Raw genomic sequence first — 16,983 nt, forward strand, 5'->3', positions numbered from 1 at the left:
AATTGTTTCCATATGCCTCTGGGCTGTGGAAGGAGAAAGTTCTCCAACTACAGTGGAGCTGAGAGATAGTATATTCTGATACTAGAAGAGAACTCAGTATTAGCAATAGGTTTCAATTACAGTATGGTTTAAATTGCTTTTTAGAGTCATCTGAGAATTAAATCACCATTTATAGCATTGTTTCAAAGACATTTTTACTTCCAAACAATTGGGAATACACTCAGTCATTCATCTATCGTTGGATGTCATTGTGTGCTATGCACTGGGCTTGAAACTATGCATATAATCTAAATCAGGAGATACTATCTTGTCTGGAAAATAGGCATTACAATAAATTATCAGGGAATATATGACAAATTACACTATACCACATAGTCAGGGCACAGAGGAAGGATAATAAAAGTGCTTAAAAGCTCTGGATTTGTGGAACACTTGTTATAGAGCCCTCACTTGAAGGGCCTCACTTGATCATGCTTATAGCAGAAACTGACTAGGCCTAAGGTTCAAAAAAACAACAGACCCAAATTGAGAATGACATTATAGTCATGTCAGCTGCTGTAGACTGAATATTTGTAAGTGTAACCTTAATCCCTAGTGTGATGGTATTAGGTGGTGAGATTTCAGGAAGGGGATAGGTCCTGACACTGTCACCCTTATGAATGAGATTAGAGCTTTTATTTAAAAGAGTCCAGAGAGCTCCCATAAACTGTCCATGCGAGGACACCCCAAACCAACAGCTATCTATGAACAGGGAAGACAGCCCACACCAGAATTCAGCCCAGTCTTGCTCATCTTGGACTTGCAGGCTCCAGAACTACATGAAGGAAAGTTTAGTTGTCTGTAAAACTACAGTCATTGATTCCAGCAGTCTGAGTGGGCTAAGGCCTCAAATAATTTAGGTTTTATCCTGAAAAGGATAAGAATGCATTAAAAGGTCATAAACAGAAAAATTACACAGTGAGCTTTATTTTATGTCCTAGGAAGAAACCTGAAGTAGGCATACAAAGAAGAAATGTCTGGTAGCTGACAGTGGGTCTCCAGCCTGTGCAATCAGACCTAATGTATACGGTAATAAGGTATAACTAACAGAGTTTGAATACTGAAGGCTTATTTTTCTTATAAGTTTGAGAACACTCAAAAGTGTCTCTAATAGAAATACTCTTATTAATCTTACGATATGCTCTTCAGGCATACAAATGGTTCACAATCCACAGATTGAGCCATGCTGCTCCCTGTAGTTAGCTAGCCTACTGATAGACCACTAATAATTGTGGGGATTGATTCATTTCTCTGCTAATATTTATTGAGTATCCAGGTTCATCCACAATGTGGGGACTGTAGATGCAATGGACATAGACATGGTGATCTAATGGATGGTTTCTGCCTTCACAGAGTTTAGAAATATTGTGGGTGATTTAAGCTTAATGCAAATAACATTAAATATATAATTATGAATTGTGATAAACCTTATAAGGAGGAAAATTCAGGAAAAGCTACCCTAAAGTGAAATAGGTTAGCTGATGTCAAAACGATAAAGAAGGATAAATTTGAGTTATTTGCAGGAAAATGGATGCACCTTGAGACCACAATGCTAAGTGAAATAAATCAGATACACAAGCCGAAATATTGCATGTTTTCTCTTATACGAGAAAACCAACGTATAAATAATTAAACAGCAAAGTAAAACAATACAGGGATCTTTTGCAAAATGGAAGGGGACCAAGAGATGGCAAAATGGAAGGGGACCAAGAGAGGCAGAGGAGGGAAAGGGGATTGAAAAAGAATTAAGATGTGCTGTGTACATGTGCCAACTCCCCATAACAAATGTAACCGTTTATGTACTGCAAACATGTAAGAATAAAAAATAAGTTATTTTAAAGAAAGGTGAAAGAATGGTAGAGAATAGTGTGGGAAAGGGTGAGAAAAAGCCAGTAGATTGAATAAGTGAGGGAGAAACACAAGTGTAAGACTGAGATGTGAGGTAGGTAGGCAGGGGCCAAAGCACACATGCACTTGTAGGGTCTATGGAAGATTTTAAATGAAGTATTTAAATTTCTTACTAAATATTTCCACTTCATCAAGTCCTGAATGTCCCATAGGAAAATGTCTCACATATGACCATAGCATTTTGTGGCAGGAAAGTGGATGAGAATTGCTGATGTGGATGTCAATCCAAAGTGGAAAGAAAGGGGGATCAGGAGCCAAGTTAGGAGGTTACCAGAGCTGGCAGTGGGAATTGATTAAGGCAATGTTGCTGATGCTGGGCAGGAGCGCATGGAGATCAGGTAGACTTTCCTAAGTTAGAATCAAAGGGGTTTTGTGTTGATTTGCTATAAGTAGTGAAGCAACATGGAACCACTAAATATGACTCCAAGGATTTGGCCTTCGTGACCAGTTAGGTGATGATGCCATCAAATAAGGAGGAAATACAAGAGGATGAGCGGGCATGTAGTGGAGAAAAGAATGATTTTAATTCAAGGCAGGTTGCCTTCAAAATACCCATGGAATATCAAACTGAAAAAGAGGGCCGGAGCCAAGGAGAGAAAAGAGAAATGCAATTACAATTTGCCAGGTGCAGATACGTTAGGTGATTGATATTTAAATCAACAATAAGACAGTATGAAGCTCTGAGCAAATCACTTGCTTTGAAGAGGCAGCTAGTGCATGGGTCTGGGAAGGAGTGATTGCATATTCTAAAAAAAATACATGGGAGCGAATTTCAGAGGTATGCTGAAAACTATATGTAATGTCTTTATAAACCAACAAATAAACCACAGTGAGTGCAAAAATTACGTAAATGGTAGAAATGCAACACCAAAACTTTAACACTCTCTAGGGAACAAAAGCTGTTTCCAAATGACTGCCCTCTTAATTAAATTGTCATGATTACTTAAGCATCCCATTAAATACATGCTATATCCTGAGTATTGTTCTGAAGTGACTAGTGGCTCTAGAGCTAAAAGCATTGAAAATTAGGAACGTTTTATTATGACTATTTCAGATGAGGCAAACAGGCAATCAAGTCTGACCCCATTGATTGATTTATTCACTAAGGAACTATTGGACATTTTTGTTTGTAAAAGGCTGAGTTAGCTAGGTGGGATTTTTAGAATAGTCTATACCTATTTCACATTTTTCTATTTCTTTTCCTCAACTTATATTTGTCAGTGTGGTCAATTTGTATTTCCCAGGAAAAAGACACTGCACAATTAATTGATTTCAGATAAACAAATACCTTAGAGATCATGCTCCACATGGCATCTTGCTGTTCAGTGCCTTCCAAGTATTTTATTAAGTTCTAGGCTGATTGCTTCTCAAGTGACTGGAGATAGAAGATTAGCTTGTTCTCCTTACCCTTGAAACACATTCTCACTGCCTATCTTCACATCACTTAAAAAGCCAGTAATACATTCATAAGCACTCATGGTCTACTATGTTTCAGGAGTTAGAGGTAATTAAAGATTGCCTGTCCTCAGCAGTCTTATAAGATAATTGACTGACAAGATGTGGCCATAAGACGAGTCAAACATGAGTGTAAAATTAAATAACAATGAAAGATAATAAGAGATATACCAAAATGCATTAATGAATGATAAATGACATCCTCCCAAATAGTCCTGTGACTTCATACTAATAAGGGGTCATATATCCTGTTAAAATTAGCTTAAAATCCAGTGAAATTCAAACATTGATTCCTAATCAAAGTAAGTCTTCCATACAATACTTAACATCTATTGTTTGACTTCTTAAAGAAACTGCCTTTAAGAAGCAGGCGAGAGGAAGAGGAGCTGGCCTTCATCAAAGAATTTGTCCACTGCATCCATTTTTCCATATCCTATTCTGCAACACTACTTATTGTATATAATTCAACTGACTCTAACTTTGCTATTTTGCCAAAAATCAATTTTTAAAGCTTAGCACTTAAGGGAAAAATAGTGTATGGCAGAATTTATAATGGATTGTTTTCCAAAATTTCCTGTCTGGTTTCCTTGTAGTCTGTGTAGTTTTCCTCCTTTTGATTACTTAACAATAATTAAAGATCCCATGCTGAAATGAACACTTTTTGTGTACTCAGACCCCAGTTGTAATTCTTCCCGCTCCCATCTCCTCTCATGGCACTCATGTGTAAGGGCAGCACTCCAAGGATGGTACTGTCAGTGATCTCCAGTGAGGAAACAGAACAGGGGTGATACCAGTTGGGGAGAAGCTGGGACGGAGGTTCAAAGACAGAGCTATCTGGTTCTAACTCTAAACTTTTCCCATCATCTTGCCTACCCATAATTGACTATATGGATATCTTAGTGGTTCCCTGGCTGCAAATACTTCATGAATAAAATAAAGCAAATTTAAAGACTCATTTAAAAAACCCAGCAGGTTGTCCCTTGTAAATCTAATTGACAACTACATAAACACAGTACTTCTATTGAGTATTAAGAACTTAATTATGATACTTAGGACTCATGTGGATTACAGAAGTGACTTAAACCTCTTTATCCTATAGCTAGTCAACCCTAAAAACTTTCCAATCATTTCTGTAAATGTATGTCCTCAAAAGAATATCCTGAGGTCTGTTTTCTACTTTACTTTTGCACTGCAACAGCCACAATAATTGTATTTTTGTACTGTTGTAGGTTTTTTTTCTTAACTTTTCCCCTCTTATCCACTCAAACTCCAGGACTATGGTCCTGTCTTTCACATGTACTGCTATTGAGTGAATAGATGCAAGACTTGTGATAACTCTTGCTATGATAGAGAAATAGAAATGAGACAGTTGTGCTTTCACAGACCTTTCAGTCAAGAAGAGAAACAATCAACTGCGTATGTGTTTTAAAATAAGTGTCATCAAAAGAAATGTTTGAATGGACACTGATAATTCAGAGGCAATATCCACTGAAACAGGTTCTGTCTCCCATAATGGTTTTTTATTATTCAGTGCACTAGAATACTACCTAGGCCTTGTTGTATTCAGCTGTAGAATGGCAATATAATTTGTTCCTACAAATGACAGAAGGGCAGATTTGTAAACAATGTCATCTCAGAATTTTTACCCCTTTATAAAACTGAGATTCATGGGGAATGAGCTAATGGAAGACAACCAGTCTGGAACATGTTGCATGTGTCGTTTTGCTAATGCAAAGAGAGAGCAGAGTAGGGAAGGAATCGGACTTGGCGTCAGAAGCCCCGAGGGCATGGACAGTGTGACCTCAAACAAGTCTCTCATTTCTCACTTTTCTCATCTCTGTGAAAAGATTCATAATATCTCCCAGGGGTCTGGTGAAGATCCAATTAAAAAGAGTAAAGTTTTAGATGAATGCGGCAAATATTATTACTGTTAATACTAATAATAATCATAACCAGGCAAGTATCAGCTCCCACACTGCAGCAGGGAGGCAGTTGATCTTTCGACCTAAAATATGGGATTTTCAACAGATCTCCTTTTAGAACCTATCACCATTCTTTGCAAAAATTATGAAATATCTTAAGTTCTGAGAAGTAGCATTTTTTCACTTGCCTATGATAATCAAAAATTACTGTATTTAGTGGGGACAATTTCAAGGTGAAAAAATAAGGAAAATTAATTACACTCATTTATCAATCCCTGAACTCCTATCCCTAGGCTCCAAGTCTTCTTCCAAAGAGAGCCCATCAATATTTCCAAGATTTGGGTCAAATTTTAGTGTTTAACTCTTTAAAAGAGTAAAAGAATAGTAAGAAGTTTTAAATGATTAATGGTGTAAACAATTAAAGGTTTTTTTGTGGAAACAGCACATTTTATTTAAACATTTGCAGAACCTTATTAAGAGCCAGAATCCTAAAGTGTTAAGATAGCACAGTTTAATGTTGGGCTCACCAGGAACAAATTCTTTGTTTTTTTTTCTTCCTTTTTTTTCCAGTACTGGGAATCGAACTCAAGACCTCACGCTTGCCAGGCAAGCTCTGCGCTGCTGAGCTAAATCCCCAGCCCCCAGGAACAAATTCTTATAGAGAGTTTGAAAAGCATGACATTTGCCCTTGGCATCTACCATGACGAGGTTCAGGAAGAATCAGAGCTGGCCAGAGAGGAAGTATAACTGGCTTGGACCCAATGGCAGGCCTCCAGCACCACAGGGACTTCTGAGACTGGAATGGCACTCAAAGTTGTTTTGAAACAGGCCACAAAGGCCAAGCATGAATTTCCATTCCAATCAGTATGATCCATTTTATGAGTCCACTTGACTGGGCCACAGGCTTCCCAGACAGCTAGCTAAACATTATTGCTGGTGTGTCTGTAAGGTTGTTTCTAGAAAAGATTAGTGTTTAAATTGATGAACTGAGTAAAGCAGATGGTCCTCCCTTGTGTAGCTGGCATCACTCAATCCAACAAAGGCCAGAATGGAACAAAAAATGAGTAAGACTGCAAATCAACTTAATCCATCTGCTTGAACTAAACAGTGGTCTTCTCCTGCCCTCAGTGCTTCTGGCTTTCAGGCAGTAGAACTATAGTGTGGGTTCTCCAACTTGCAAATGGCAGATCATGGCACTTGTGAGAATCCATGACCGCACATACTACTTCTTACAATTAATCTCTTCATATATATGCATATACTCTATGGAGTTTGTGCTGTTTCTCTAGAGAACCCTGAATAATACAATTGGCCATTGTATGGGCCACCCTGGGAAGGAAAGAAGGTGGCTATGAACAAGGAGGCTCTCTGCAGTCAGAACAACCCTCAAGGGGCTGAATGCTGAGGGCTGCCAGCCTAAAACTCTGCCAGTGTCAGGGACCACAGGTTCCTCATTGACTAGGGCTGATGAAGGGGGATTCCCAGTATATGCTGACTGAAATTTATAGAGAAGTAAAGACACTGAATCTCTGAAATGATAGCATAAGTTGAACAATTAATAGAATTTTATTGTGCAATGTTAAAACTCTTTTCCCAAGGAGTCTTATTACACAAAGAAAGGCAATCTCTAGGAACAGTACAAAACCAGGATTGTCACATACACAGATAAGAGAATTAGAACCTTAAAACAACTGGTATTTCAACAAAGAAGTTTTGTTAAAACAATTTAAAAGGATAAAGAATTTGGGTTTTTTTAAGACAAAAATCTCTATTAATAATGCAGTAGGAGGGAAATCAAACAAAAAACAATGCCACAGCACAAAGTTCCACCTGAGAAAGAAATTGAGGATTAACTTATTAGGATGGAATTACTTGCAAAGCTGGATAGAGAATACTAAATGTAATTGTTAAAAAGCATGATTATTGTCAGTGTTTCAAGTTGGTTCACAATTTCCATCAAATTATCTCCTATGTAAATCTGATCAGGTCTCCGGTTGTATACAACTCACTAGATCCATATGACAGACTTGGGTTGGGTGCACATATATGCAAACACAATTACTATTTTATCTGTTGTTAAAGAGAAAAACTAAACTACTGACTGAAAATGATTGGTTAGCATTTTAAGCTGACCATAATTGCTTATATTGACCATTCTAATCTAATAGAAAGCGATAAAGTCCCTCAATTACTTAATTATTTCTTATCTTTGTACTTTCAGATGATAGCAATGGAGCAAAACAAAATAATCACCTTTTAAATATAATAAAAGCATACAAATCCTCCATTCTGGCATCTTTTCTTTCCACCTTTCTGGACACATAAGTAAAATAACAATTCCAAGTAATGCAATGGCCCTTTAGCAGCAGTTGAATAAAATTTGTTCTAAGGTTCAAATAAGTGTAATCACGCCTCATGTAACAATATTTTCACTTCCTCATGTGATGTACAACTGGGAATTAGCAGGGAAGTGCACAACATGATGAAACTGTATGAGTTTTGTCAGCTCGAATGCACTTTATAGAAGAAGATTTATCTCACTCATCACTGTGAAGGAAAAGTGTCATCTCTACAATCATAGATTAAAAGAGTAAAATCACACTTAATTCTGTGTTTATTTTCTCTCTCACTTTTGCTCTCAAGTATTTTATACTGTTTCCTCTATCAAGTGCCAGGCAGATTTACAGGGACTCTAAGAAGCCAGGTAATGCAGGGATAAAACTCCCTGTGCAGAAGAGGCCTGCACACAGCTCAACACTTACATGTCTCCTGCAAGTCAGCAGCAGGGAGGATCCACTATAGAAAGCACTGGCGCAGAGGTCACTCTCTTGCCTGCCTCTGTGCCTACCTTCAGAGAGATGCTGATGCCCTGGAGATGAGCTGTGTCATCTTCAGTTCACATGGGCAGGGCACACAGTGGGCTCTCTCATGGCCACTACTCACCAGAGCAGAGGTCTGCTCAGAGGAAGGGTGGTGTGGCAGGAACAAATCTTTTTTTCTGGGCTCCAACTTCTGACTCCAAATTGTGCCCCTTCTCTTACCAGCTCTGTGGTAGTTCCTAAGTTATGTGACTTCCCTGTTCCTCTATCCCCTCCCAAAGATTGAGGAGATGCTGCCCATACAGGTTGCTATAAGAGTTCGGTAACATTCGTCATTGTGTACCCTCTCAAAGAAAACACAGTTGTTATAAATTGTTAAAAATAAAAATCCTAACCCCGTGACTGGAAACGCCTAGGAGACATGGGCAAAGTAGGTGGCAAAGACTCAGGGAAGGAATTTGAAAAGCAAGAAAAACAAAAGGAGAAAACCTGGGAGGGAAGAGAGTGAGAAGAGAACTAGCCCCGGGGAATGAAGAGAAAAGGAAAGAGACAAAGTAGACAGACTCACATCAAGGGAGCAGGCCCCCCTGTCCAGGAGAATCTGGGGTAGTGAACAACAGGCAGAAGATGTATAAAGTAAAACAATAAGGAACACTAACTAAGTTTAAATGCTTTTTATTCATGTTCTAGGTGCATCTGCATTTGGGAGTGATTTAGGGTATTTATTTATTTATTTTGGCATTCAAAGTAGGTTCCCAGATACTGGTGTACACAAGGTGACAGGAAGGACTCCACCTCCCGCTCCATGCTCAAATGCCCAACCAGAGCAACCTCCGAGCGAAGAGAAAGCTCATCTTCTCCAGCTCGTGCCTGGGAAAATCATGATGCCAAAGATAGCACTGGATCAAGGATAAGCTTTTACTCATTGGAGCAAAAAAAGGAGAAAGAAATTTGGCTTTGAGTGAAGAATAAGTAAGTCCATTTAGAAATTAATCAATGAAGTTACCTACACAGGGAGAGTGGACGTTCATTGTTATCTATTCTTCCTCACCTATTCTACAGATTGTGTCCATACTGCATGGCAAACACTTTTACACAAGGGATGACACTAATTAACAGCATATAAAAAGCTTCTGATCCCATAGAGTTCAAATGTCAGTGCATAACTAGACTCTAGTGAATTGTAACACTTCTGGACATTCATTGGCTATATAATAAATAAGAAATGAGAAGCACTTCTTTCAAGCTTTGTGGAATTTAATAAAGAGATAGGCATATCCACATCTTAAAATTACCTTCATTTAGAAAAAAGCAAAACATTTTTGCATCTATATTTGTGTAGAATGTTATGTCATTTCCAAGCACCTTCTTTACATAGGGCATTCTCAAGAGTACCTTAACAACTCTGTCAGTGATCGCAAACCATGAGCCTTCTTCTATTCAGTCCCAAGCAATAGCTTGGCCTACACATAGCCATTACCTAAACTCTTGTGTTGGCTTTAATGTGGGGTCTTTGCTCAAAGTAGCATTTCAAGAGATATGCAAAAGGGGCTGACCTTCTGTAAGGTAGAGGGAATGAACAGCATAAAGATTATTATGTTTTAGCCAAACAATCATTTGGAGTAAGGCATATACCATGACCAATGTACAGAATGACCAAATTAAGAAATAAACTTCAGATAACAAATCAGGCACAAAAGTCTATCTTTTGAATAAACCCAGGTAGCTTGAAGCATTTCTCTACATAATAATGTCATTCTCCACAGGAGGATTTGATATAGATATATGTGATATAAAGAAATTGAAAGTGTAATTATAAATTTAACTTCTTGGTTCAAATAATACCTAAAAAGAGAAGAGTGAATAGAATATTTCAGATAGTAAGCCATGTCACATTTTTGTTCATTAAGACAGTCTTTTTCAGATGCATTTTATATTATATTCAAAATAGGTATTATGTGGTAGTTTAAGATTCAAAATATCTTCTATAACACAAATGAAATTGACTTTTTTGCTAATAAAAGATCTACTTTTGCAATATATGGAAAATAACAACCTATTTAAATAGAAAAGACTAGTTTACCACGGTTTAATATATAATTTCAGCCTTACAATACCCCTGTGCTACTAGGTAACAATAAACATTTTGGACTGAAGAAACTGCCCCCAAGACCACTCAGTTGAGAAAGAATTTAAGTGCAGACCTCATGAGCCTAATGTGAATAGTCAGGTATATCCACTATACTTTGCTATGATCCTTCAATAATAATCCCCTTGATCACTAAAAATCACAATACACAGAGATATACATCATCAGCAGGTAAGGTGGTATAATCAAAATGTAAACTCCAAGCTAAATAGTTTAGGTCTGGTTGAAGTTATACAGATACTTCATTTACTATCATCCTTCCAGAAGAGTATCCGAAAGGGTTCCTTTCCCCATAAACTGAGACATGCCAGCCATCACTGGGGAGAATTAGATGAACTCCCAACTACACACACCAAGCATTCTCATGGAGTCTGAAATTAGAAAATGAATGAGATAACACAGTCCCTAGTGTTACATAAAGATACCAAATCCTACAATTTGATGGAAGAAATGCTATAATACAGGCCATGCTTGGGACAGGGGCCCCCCCACCCAAAACGAAACGTCGGAGCTGAGTAAGATTTACTGGCTTGTGCCAGCAACCTTGGAAATAAACCACCAGAGAAACAGAAAAGGTGTATGGTATATGGATGTGCACAAGATCAACAAGTTAGCAAACACCTCTGCAGTGAGCTTTTGAGTGGTTTAGTTACTCAGACACTGGCAAAGTCTATCTCTAATAAATCTATGTGTTAAGAGACACGTACTCTGTTTTCTATGGAAATATAATTGTTGCTAATAATGTAAATATGTTGTAATAAACACCTTTCCTTTATAATAAGAGAGGATTGGGGCTGGGGATTTAGCTCAGCAGCAAAAGCGCCTGCCTGGCAAGCGCAAGGTCGTGAGTTCGGTTCCCGGTACCAGAGAAAAACCAAAAAAAAAAAAAAAGAGAGAGGATTTAATCTCACCTTTTCCACAATAGGAAATATTAACTCATCTTGAGGTGGGAAGCAACACAGAGAGGAAAAGAAAATTAAATGGCCACTTAAAGGGGATCTAGCAAAACATGAATCCTAACAACCAAGGATTTCAGCTGTGTCCAATAAATTTTAATTAGCAGCAATAAAACAGCCATCTGCTTTGATTTATTTTAATCAATATTATTGAGTTATTTAATATTTGTTTTTTATTCTGATAGATATTATTTATTTAATAATATTTATTTATTTTATACATGTCAAAACATATAAGAATAGATTTTTTAAAAATGTATTCCTATTGGAAATTCTGAAACCACATAAGCCAGGTCAGAATTGCTTCATTTCAAGATGCACTGTCAAAGAATCTTTAACTGAAACTAAGAATTTCTACATCCTCAGTGTTATAAAAATAAAGCAAGTATGTTATGAAATTTTGCACTAAGTTATATCATTTATCTAAGGTAGTTCAGAGAAAAGAATATGAAGCTTTCAACAACCACGGCATCTCCCAAGCACAGAAATGAAAACTGATCAGAGCTGCAAATAACAAAAAGATAACAATTTGCTACCTCATAAATTTCTGTGATATAATTCCTACAGTTTCCATTCATGCAGTGACTCTCAGATAAAACTCATTCTCCTCACAAATGCTCTATAACTTAGCCATATGTAGTACGTGAATATCGATAAATGAAAAGCAGTTCAGCAGTGGGAAAAAAAAATTCTGCAATCTAAGTGATACAACAGCAGGACAAACTCTGTCATTATTACAAGTTCACTCATGACAAGATATCATTTTCTCATCCCTACATTAGAATATGTCCAAGATCCCTTGGCGTGACCTGAGCAAGAAATCTACCTGTCAGTTTCTTTTTTTTTTTTTTGTAGAAAAAAAGACTTCTTAACTGGATGACCTCAAAATCCCTTTGAATTTCTATATTTTGTGTTTTCATAAGTATACAATATACTCTGTTCACATGGGTACTGTGAATTATGTCACTTTTAGTATGGGAATAAAACACCATTGAAAATACAATAAGTCACTTTGTTAAAAGCCTACAAGATAAGAACTAGAGGATACATAAGAAAACTGAAAATTTTGAATTCTGACTTCATGAGTCACAGCATAGCTGGGTAATTTAAAATTATCATCATCATTGTTTATTATCATTATTATTATTATTATTGGTGGTACTGAAGACTGAACCCAGGGCCTTCCCACTGAGCTTCAGTCCCCACTTTTTTTTGCACTATGGACAGAGTTGTTAAATTGTCCAGGTGTTATGGTTTGGTTCTGGATGTCCTCCCAAAGCCTCATGCAGTCATGGGGCAGGCTTCTAGGTTTAAGACTGTTTCATAGCTGTGAGTGCTACATACACTCTAGGGCGGACAGTTTGCATAGGTAAGAGAGAGACAGAGGCTGCTTGCCACCACTCCTCCCTTTTGCTCTTGCTGCTTTTGCTGTCTTCTGCCACCACAAACTGTTGCCCTCTGCCATGTGCCACCCTGCCTTGGAGCCAGCTGAGTATGGCCTGAAACCTCCACAGACTGTGAGCTAAATAAACCTTTCCTTCCTTAATTCTTAGTGTCAGGTATTTTGTCTCAGCAATGAGAGAAAAGTAACTGAGACACCAGGCTGGGCTTGAACTTGTGATCAGCTTGCCTCAGCTTCACTGAGTTGTGGGATGATAAGCACATGCCACCTTGCCTGAGTAACAACTAATTTGTAATGAGAGGCTTAGAACCTCCGTCAGGTGCTAGGGGTGATTATAGTTCCTTCTCAGTTTAAGAAAAATGAAAGGAATGTCGGGGGAGGAGGGAGCCTGAAATCTGGTTTCCCCATTAATGACTCCCATTTCACTCTCAGTGATGGCGCTTTACCTCGACTCTCAATTTCCCCTCTTGCTCTCTCCAGTCCCACTCTCCTTCTCCTTTTTTTTATTCTAGTCTGTGCCCTTTCAAAAACCTGAAAATGGTACGAGTCATCCGGTGTGCACCTTTCCAGTTAAATCTGTTACCTTACCTGAGACTCCTTAACTTAATGGCAGCAGAAAAAAACCCTGTTGCACAGTGTGGAAAATATAAATATTTATCTCCATGCTATGGACTGAATGTTTGTGTCCTTCTAAAATTCATATGTTGCGTTCTTAACCCTCAGTGTGGTGGTACTTGGAGGTGAGGACTTAAGAAGACAGCTAGGTGTAGATACAGCCATGAGAATGGAACCTACCCGAGGGATTAGTGTCCTTATAAGAATAGGAACAGAGCAGATCACTCTTTTTCCCCACAATGTGGGGACACGGAGAAGAATCAGCCATTTGCAGGCCAGGAAGAGAGACCTCACCAAGAACTTGGCCATACTGGCACCCTGATCTTGGACTTCAAGCCTGTAGAACTGTGAGGAAAAAAAAGTTTGTTGGTTAAACCACCCAGTTTATGCTATTTTGTTTTAGTGCCTGAGGTAGGAGATTACACTTCTTCCAAATTTCTAAATAAATTCTCAAGTGTAAAAACAGTGAGGGAAATGAGAAATGTCACCAATGTCTTGAAAACTGCAAAGTAGATATGGCCAACTTGAAACTGACTTATCAAAGTAGAAAAAACTGACACAAGAGTCCACAGTGTGGCTGATGCCCACAGTAAAAAAAGCAGTTGATCCACTTAACTCCAGGGAGGCCCAGTAGTGGAGGCAGTAGAGATTCTACAAAGTGGGATTGAAAATAGATTTAGTTGAGAAGCTGTAATGTCCCCTCTGGTCATGGTTCACTCTCTGTAAAGGTTGTACTCAGGAACACCAGACGTAGTTGAGGATGTATCCCATTTGTTTAAACTGAATGCCACACACTGAATTGGAAACACCTGCTCACCTTTCCTTGTTTAGCATTCAGATTGCTGTGGTCTAACTTATACCTCTGGCTTGCAGGGAATCAGAAGAGTCCTTTCTAGAGAAGGGCAAAAACATTCTGATGTTCATATGGATGTTTCCCAATCAAATGACTAGGTCCCCTGGATCATGCTAAACAAAAGCATTTGTTTGGTGAACTCTGCCCATTCCTTCAAAATACCTCCAAAAGGCACATCAGCATGTTGGTCTGAATGTCACACCAGATGTTAGAGAATAGCCTCTGATGTGAAAAGTCAGATACCAGAATACATAGAAGACATAAATTCAGAGAACACAGAAACAAGAGGCAAGCAGAAGATGACTACAAGAATATTAATGTCCTCTGACAGGAAAAATTTGTTCATGCAACAAGAGTAGAAGGACCAAAAAAAAAGCAACAATCACAGAACTTACAAACAGTATCAGATAGGAATATCTCAATAAATAACATAGAAGGTTGAAGACATATTTTGGAAAGTAAAGCAAATAAAAACATGATCATGAAATTAGGAGGCTCAACATTCATATTTTGAAATCTCTCTCCCAAAAAGAGAAAATAAAAGGAGGCCATTACCCAAGAAATAAAAATATACATATTTCTGGAACTGAAGAACATGAGATTTTTACACAGAAATTGCTTGTCAAATACATGGGAAGAGAAAAGGCAAGGAAGAGGAATGCAAAAACGCACGTAAAGGAATATTAGCACAATTTAAAACACTGGAGAGTAATCGCAGATTGCAGAGAAGGGATTAGGGTTCAGAATGGCTTCAGCACTCTCGGCAGCAGCATTCCTAGTCAGAAGAAAATGGAGCAATGCCTTCAAAATTATAAAGAAAGATGAGTTTTATTCTAGAGCAACAGAAAGCCAGCTAAACTATAAATCATGTGGTGTGTGGGTAGAATGAATGTATTTCAGATGTGCAGACATCTCAAAAAAATTACTTTCCATATATCCTGCTTAGGAAGCTTCTGAAGAATGTATGTGACCTAAAGAAGAAAGAAAATAAGAAAGAGGAAAATCCCGAGTTCAGGTGACTAGGAACCCAACCCAGAAGTGGCAAGGGAATTTCCTAACACACCGATGAGGGCAGGATAGACTTAACAGCTGTAAAGCTGACCTATAGACCATTCAGTCCAGATCCAAGGGAAGATGGAAGACTCTAGTAGTATCTTCAAGAAAAAAAATGGATGGAGGTTTTATATGTTTAGATATAATAAAAGGATATGTACAGTTCTGCCACAGTTTGAGGATGAATTAATAATAATATATAGAAAACCAAGCATATAACTAAGCAAGAAATTAATAATTATAATAAAAACAAAATGTATAAAAAGAGAAGCGTGAGTTTAGTACACTATCTAGGTTAACCATACCATATTGTGTGGAATCCTGATAATATAATCACTGAATAGTAATGAAACCAAAATTGTGACACAATCCTATATGTAGTTTTGGGAAAAGGAAATGTATGTGTGTTTATATGTACATGTGTGTGCAAGCTAAGTATTATGGGAAACTAAGGTATCACAGTAGGATGACAAAAATCCAGAAATGACAGCACAATATAGTATATAGAAGCAGAGGTAAATAACAGAAAAACAGCCAACAATTGCTCTTGGAAATCAAGATTCCAAAGTGGGATGGGTTTTCTCTTAAGCCTAGCTGCATCATCACAGTACGGCCTCATAAAAATACTTGTTTGTGACCCTGCTTTTAAAAATCATAAAAGAATTTCAAGATGGCAAGATGATTTTAATCCTACATGTTAGGCAAACATCTTCTCTATCTCTTTAAGACTTGTCAGTATCCTTACATCTGTCACTGTATCATCTTCCACTGATTCTCTGTTTGGGTGGTATAACAGATGCTTGTCTAATCTTAAGAGCACAACTCAGAGAGTAAGATACACTGACTAAAATAAGAACCACATGACAATCCATATTGCCCTGGTGCACCAGCTTTTCCCATAGGTCAATGCTCACCTGTCTATAAGTTGTTTCATATGCAGATACAACAGTAATGAAAAGACCTAGTACTGAAGCAAAATCACAACTGATGCTTGATCTGGATCCTAGTTACAATGTAATATTATGTTTCTTCTTATAATAAAGAAAATAAGCATTTTCTCATATAAAGATCATTGTTACCCAAATAATCTTATTTAAGCATTGTAGCAATCATGAAGAAATGAAGCTCTGTGGCCAAATAGCAGCAGAATGGAGCATGTGAGAATGCAGAGTGGCCGTGTGCAGCTCTGTGTCCTGGGGAGGTTATTCTAGGATTCTAGCCAGGAGGTATGCAAGGCTCTAACTTGATAAGTGTTCAGTATCTCAAGGAAGAAGTAAGGGGAGGGAAAGACACCAATGGCTGCTGTCCAAACCCTTCCAGGTAGTCTGAAATCCTGGCAAGGGAGTTTGGGGAGGACATAAAGAGGTCTAGGAGAGCTTTTATGGCAAAACTGAAACTAATTCATCCGGATTGAAACTTACATGAGAACTAAATTACAGATTCCATTAATCTGTGATTTGGATATATCTACATAGTTTTACTATATTGTATTCATTTAGGCATTAAATACCTAAATGTGGGCATTAACTACCTCGCGATTCTCCAGAAAAGCCTTGCAGTAGCTCCTTTCCCAGGGGCAAGTGGGCCACCTGCCTGTGCACTACATGGTGAGTGAAGAGGCCTCTTGCCTCTCAGTGCCGACACAGGAGAAAGGAAAATCAAACATCGGCAACGAGAAAGAATGTCTCACGCTGAGCACTGAGCCGGCAGGGCATTCAAGGCCAGATCATGATTTTTCAGAAATGGTGGAATCTACGTGATGGAAAAAATGAAAGGATTGGATTCGTAAGGCATACTTTCATTTCAATACCA

At 38.0% G+C, this 16,983-nt stretch overlaps 1 protein-coding gene across 5 annotated transcripts in view; it reads right to left on the bottom strand.

Moving 5' to 3' along the window:
• Positions 1-16,983, bottom strand: part of Grm8 (glutamate receptor, metabotropic 8) — a 759,406-nt gene that overhangs the window by 433,503 nt on the left and 308,920 nt on the right. The gene's annotated exons all lie outside the window — the stretch shown is intronic.

Source organism: Chinchilla lanigera, unplaced genomic scaffold (assembly GCF_000276665.1).
Source record: "Chinchilla lanigera isolate Chin_1 unplaced genomic scaffold, ChiLan1.0 scaffold00078, whole genome shotgun sequence".
NCBI lineage: Eukaryota > Metazoa > Chordata > Mammalia > Rodentia > Chinchillidae > Chinchilla > Chinchilla lanigera.